This window comes from Panthera onca, chromosome D3, assembly GCF_046562875.1.
Source record: "Panthera onca isolate mPanOnc1 chromosome D3, mPanOnc1 haplotype 2, whole genome shotgun sequence".
NCBI classification, from domain to species: domain Eukaryota; kingdom Metazoa; phylum Chordata; class Mammalia; order Carnivora; family Felidae; genus Panthera; species Panthera onca.
Genome location: NC_138350.1, coordinates 32,880,550 through 32,886,549, shown reverse-complemented (window position 1 = coordinate 32,886,549; position 6,000 = coordinate 32,880,550). Strand labels below are relative to the sequence as shown.

The 6,000-nt window shown below is 38.3% G+C and overlaps 1 long non-coding RNA gene across 1 annotated transcript; it reads right to left on the bottom strand.

The window, feature by feature from the left end:
• Positions 1–5,180: 5,180 nt before the first annotated feature.
• LOC132665748 (uncharacterized) lies at positions 5,181–5,566 on the bottom strand. Its single transcript, XR_009604239.1, has 2 exons — positions 5,483–5,566; positions 5,181–5,380 (listed from the first exon to the last, which is right to left on the bottom strand). It is a non-coding gene; the product is annotated as an uncharacterized LOC132665748 (long non-coding RNA).
• Positions 5,567–6,000: the final 434 nt, after the last annotated feature.

Sequence of the window (6,000 nt, the reverse complement as noted above, 5' to 3'; positions counted from 1 at the left end):
TTTTTAACGTTTTATTTATGAGACAGGGAGAGACAGAGCATGAGCGGGGGAGGGTCAGAGAGAGAGGGAGACACAGAGTCTGAAACAGGCTCCAGGCTCTGAGCAGTCAGCACAGAGCCCGACGCGGGGCTTGAACTCACGAACAGTGAGATCGTGACCTGAGCCGAAGTCGGACGCTTAACCGACTGAGCCACCCAGGCGCCCCCTCTGCTCCATTTTTAACTTTCACTCATCCTTCTGATTTCAGTTTGGGGACCTTCCTTACAGAAGCTTCCCCTGCCCTCCTTGACTTGATTCCAACCCTTGTTAAATACAGCTGTGGCTCCCTACATTGCCCTTTATAGCACTTATCACCATTTATTCTGCGCTGATTTGATTAATATTTGTTTCTTTAAAGAAAATTAAGAGCCAAAGCCAGTAGAAGGAACAGCAGAAATAAATGAAATAGAGACTTAAAAAAAAAACAGAACAGATCAATGAAATCACGAGCTGTTTCTTTGAAAGTAGACAAAACTGATAAACCTTTAGCAAGATGTATCAGGAAAAAAGAGAAAGGACCCAAATAAATAAAATCAGAAACAAAAGAGAAGTAATAATTGACATCACAGAACTACAAAGGATTATAAAAGAATACGATGAAAAACCATATGCCAACAAGTTGAACAACCTGAGTAAATTCCTAGAGACATATAGTCTCCAAAAGTGAATCAGGAAGAAATAGAAAATGTGAGTTGACAGACTACCAGTAACAAAATTGAATTGGTAATCAAAAAACTCCCAAGCAGCAAGAGCACAGGGCCATATGGCTTCACAGGTAAATTCCACCAAACATTTAAACAAGACTTAATACCATTTTTTTTTCCAAACTATTCCCAAAAATAGAAGAGGAAGGGAAACTTCAAAATTTACTCTTTGAGGCCAGAATTCTCCGGATACCAAAACCAAAGACACTACAAAAAAAAAAAAAAAAAAAAAAAAAAAAAGAAAGAAAGAAAGAAAAGAAAACTATAGGCTAATATCTTTGATAAACAGAGATACAAATATCCTCAACAAAATATTAGAAAACTGAATTCAACAATACATTAAAAGGATCATTCACTATGATCAGTGGGATTTATTCCACAGATACAGATGTGGTTCAATATTCACAAATCAGCAGTGCAAAACATCACGTTAGCAAAAGGAAGGATATAAACTGTATGGTCACCTTACAGATGAAGGAAAATCACTTGAGAAAATGTCATATCTGTTCATGACAAAAAACAAAAAACAAAACAAAACAAAACTCTCAACAGAGTAGGCTTAGAGGTAACATATCTCAACATCATAAAGGCCATATAGGGGCACCTTGGTGGCCCAGCTGGTTATGCCTCTGACTTTTGATTTTGGCTCAGGTCATGATCTCATGGTTGGTAGGATTGAGCCCTGCATCAGGCTCTGCACTGGCAGCATAGAGCTTGCTTGGGATTCTCTCTCTCCCTCTCTCTCTGTCCCTCCTCTGCTCTCTCTCTCTCTCTCTCTCTCTCTCTCATAAATAAATAACAATTTTAAAAAAATTAAGGCCATATATGAAAAACCCACAGTGAACATCACACTTGATGGGGAAAAGGAAAAAGGTCAGGAACAAGACAAGGATGTTCACTCTCACCACTTTTATTCAGTATAGTGCTAGCTGCAGCAGTCAGACAAGAAAAGAAATAAAAGGCACCTAAATCAGTAATAAAGAAGTAAGAGTATCACTATTAGCAGATAACATGATACTATATATAGAACACCCTAAAGACTCCACCAAAAAACTACTAGAATTGGTAAGTGAATTCAGGAAAGTTGCAAGATGCAAAATTAACATACAGAAACCGGTTGCTTTACCTTTTTTTTAAGTTTTGTTTTGTATTGTTTTTGTTTTTGAGAGAAAAAATGAGTGGGGTGGGAAGAATAGAGGGAGAGGGAAAGAGAGAGAATCTTAAGCAGTCTCCCCGCCCAGCATGGGGCCAATGTGGGGCTTGATCTCACAACGCTGAGATCATGACCTGAGCTGAAATCAGGAGTTGGATGCTTCACCGACTGAGCCACCCAGGTGCCTGATATACAATAATAACAAAGTAGCAGAAAAAGAAATTAGGGGAAAGAATCCCATTTATAATTGCACCAAAAATATTAAAATATTTAGGAATAATTTTAACTAAGGATGTGAAAGCTCTATACTCTGAAAACGATAAGACACTGATGAAAGAAATTGAAGATGAGACTCAAAAAATGGAAAAATATTCCATGCTCATGGATTGGAGAACTAATATTGTCAAAATGTCCAGTAGCATACCCAAAGCAATCTATAGGTTCTCTATCAAAATACCAATACAATTTTTCACAGAGCTAAAACAAATAATCTTAAAAATTTGTATGAAACCACAAAAGATCTTGAGTAGCCAAAGTTATCTTGAGACAAAAGAACACAGCTGAAGGTATCACAATCCCAGATTTCAAGATATACTACAAAGCTATAGTAATCAAAACAGTATGGTACTGGCACAAAAACAGATCCATAGAACAAAGTAGAGAGACCAGAAATAAACATATGCCTATGTGGTCAATTAGTCTATAATAAAGGAGCCAAGCACATGGAATGGGGAAAAATCTTTTCAATAAATAATGTTGGGAAAACTGGACAGCAACATGTAAAAGAATGAAACCAGACCACTATGTCATACAGTACACAAAAATTAACTCAAAATGGATTAAAGACCTAAATGTGGGGTCTTAAACCATAAAACTCCTGAAAGAAAACAAAGGTGGTAATCTCTTAGACATCAGCTTTAATAACATATTTATGGATTGGTCCTCCTCAGGCAAAATAAATAAAAGCAAAAATGAACTATCGGGACTACATTGAAATAAAAAACTTTCCTCAGCAAAGGAAACTATTAACAAAACAAAAAGGCAACCTAGTGAATGGGAGAAAATATTTGCAAACAATATAATCAATAAATGGTTAATATATAAAGTATATAATAATTTATACAGCTCCACACCAAAAAAAAAATCTGATTTTAAAAACAGGCAGAGGACCTGAATAGACATGTTTCTAAAAAGGACACAGATGGCCAACAGACAATGAAAAGATGCTCAACATCACTAATCATCAAAGAAAGGCAAATTTAAACTACAAAATATCACTTTATACCAACCAGAACGGCTAGTTAATAAAAAGACAAGAAATAACAAGTGTTGATAAGGACGTGGAGAAAAAAGGAACCCATGTACTTTTTGTGGGAATGTAATATGGCACAGCCATAATGGAAAACAGTACGGAAGTTCCTCAAAAAATTAAAAATAGAAATACCATATGATTCAATAATTCCACTACTAGGTATTTACCCAGAGTAAATGAAAACACTAATTCAGAAAGATACATGCCCCCCGAGTTTATTGCAGCATTATTTACAATAGCCAAGATATGGAAGCAACCCAAATGTCCGCTGATAGACGAATGGATCAAGAAGATATGATATACCTTTTCACACCATCATCATTGCTGTAGTAGATGGCAGATGCTCTTTACCATCTCGCTCTGTTACCAGGATGGTATATCTCCCCCATCTGCTAGGAGTGTTGGTTCCGCCATAGCTCACTGCTAGGGTTCTCTGCAGAGCCAATATAATGGAAGACTATTCAACCATAAAAAATAATGAAATCTTGCTATTTGTGGCATAGATAGACCTAGAGGGTATTATGCTAAGTGAAATAAGTCAGACAGAGAGAGACAAATACCATATGATTTCACTTCTGTGTGAAATCTAAAAAACAAAACGAGTAAACAAACAAATAAAAAAGCAAACCGAATCTTAGGAGAGAAAACTGGTGGTTGCCAGAGAAGAAGGTGAGGGAATCGGTGATATTGACGAAGGGGACAAACAGGTACAAACTTCCAGTGGCATTTGGCTGGCTCAGTTGGAAAAGTGTGCGACTCTTGATCTTGGGGTCATGGGTTTGAGCCCCATGTTGGGTGTAGAGATTGCTAAAAAAATAAGCTGAAAAAAAAGGTACAAACTTCCAGTTAGAAAATAAATAGGTAACATTTATGAAAAGTACAAGTAGGGCATATAGTCAATAATATTATAATAATTTTAATATTGTATGGTGACATATAACTACACTTATTTTGGTGGACGTGGAGTAATAATTATCATGTATAGAATTATCAAATCAATATGGTGTACATTTGAAACTAATATAACATTGGGTATCAATTATACTTTAATAATAAATTTTTAAAAAGAAAATAAAGTAAGGAATAGGGTAAAAAAGAAGGACTTTCTCGGCAAAATATTTGATTCCTTAATAGGCCCCTTGAGGGAATAACTTGTCTTTTATTTTCAAGGAACCAGATTAACATTTACTCGCCCAATGGTACAATCTCCTCTTCTTCTGGGAGGCGAAGGGTTCACACAGCCAAGGAGAGAACGGGTATGTTCAAAAGACCATGACAGACATTATACAAGCCTGCAGCTTGAAATCCCCCGAATTTATATCCCTCAGAGCTATCTTTTTCTCCACACATGATCTGGGATTTCCCTCACGGCCTTTCAAGCCCAGTGATATGACCACTCAGGGCTACTGCATCTATTGTAGAGATGATTCCTTGTAGAGGGGACATTATTTGGGTCCAATTTGGAATGGTCCAGGTTGGGTGGCAGATGGGGGATGGTGCTGGCCTTTCTACTCTAGAAAAGCTGAAATCTTCTATGAACCTGTTCTGTATTATTTATCTGGCTATAGAATGTCAAGTGGGCAATTAATACATACTTAGTAGTAGTAGATTCCTTTACTCGGGACTTCTTATAGTGCAGTGGGAATGATTACTTCTCATAGAGAACTCAAGTCCCATGGGACTCATTTGCAATTTCCTGATCTAAAGATGTCCGGAACTAAACAAGCAAGTTTGTGCTGCGTGGTTTGGTGCTGACTCTTAACTCCTCTTCGCATGGCACTTCTGACCTATGACATGCAAAATGATACTTCCCTTAGACTTCCCCAAACCTCAGTGTGTATAAATCGAACCAAGTTTCCCTTGAGACTTTGCTAAAAAATAACTTGGTGACTAGGAGGAGATGATCTTTCCAGAAACATGGTGGTGGCTACATTATGTACAAAATTTGAGCAACAGACCAGTGACCAAGAAGCTCAGCCCAACGTTGTCCTACTTTTATTGAATTTGTAACCAGGTAATTTCATTTCTTAACCTGTATTTTCCCATCGGCAGGAAAAAGCCGATGGGCCCTTTTCAATCTTCTTTGTTCCACGGTGAACCATATTGCGATGTCTTAAGAAAAGGTCTAACTGCACGTTCTCCTGGACTGTAGAGACCAGCTGATTTGTGTTCCTTTTGGATGAAAATGGGGAGTTATCGACACCACGATTCCATGTGAGTTAGAATTCCAGAACTTCAGAAAGCATAACAAAATGGAATAAGGTGCTAACTGACTTGAATCCTGGAAGAGACCATGTGTAGATACTGTTGGGAGAGAGAGTCCCCAAGTTATCAGCATCAAGAATAGCAGTGACCCACCATCATCTACAGTCAGGAAAACAAGTCTACGGTCATACAGCAACTCTACTATGACATCACATACTCTATGCTGTCCTGTCCCCTGCTGGCCCCCACTGGCTGACCTTCTCACACCATCATCACTGCTGTAGAAGATGGTGGACCCTGCTGGTGTTATTCACCATCTGTGTCACTTACCAGGATGTTATATCTCCTCCACCTGCTGGGAACGTTGCTTCTCAATAGCTCATTGCTATGGTTCTGTGGAAATCCAATGAGAGCCCTTTGGCTGCATCCCTCCCCATTAAGACTAGCGTACTTGCCTCATTGGAGGCAACACACCCTCTCCCTCGCCAAAGAACAGGCCAAAAGTAGACTCAAACCAAGACCACATCTTGCTTGGTCCTTTCCGTCTACCTTATCCTGCTTCCCTCTTTCCCTCACAGAGTTTTTCT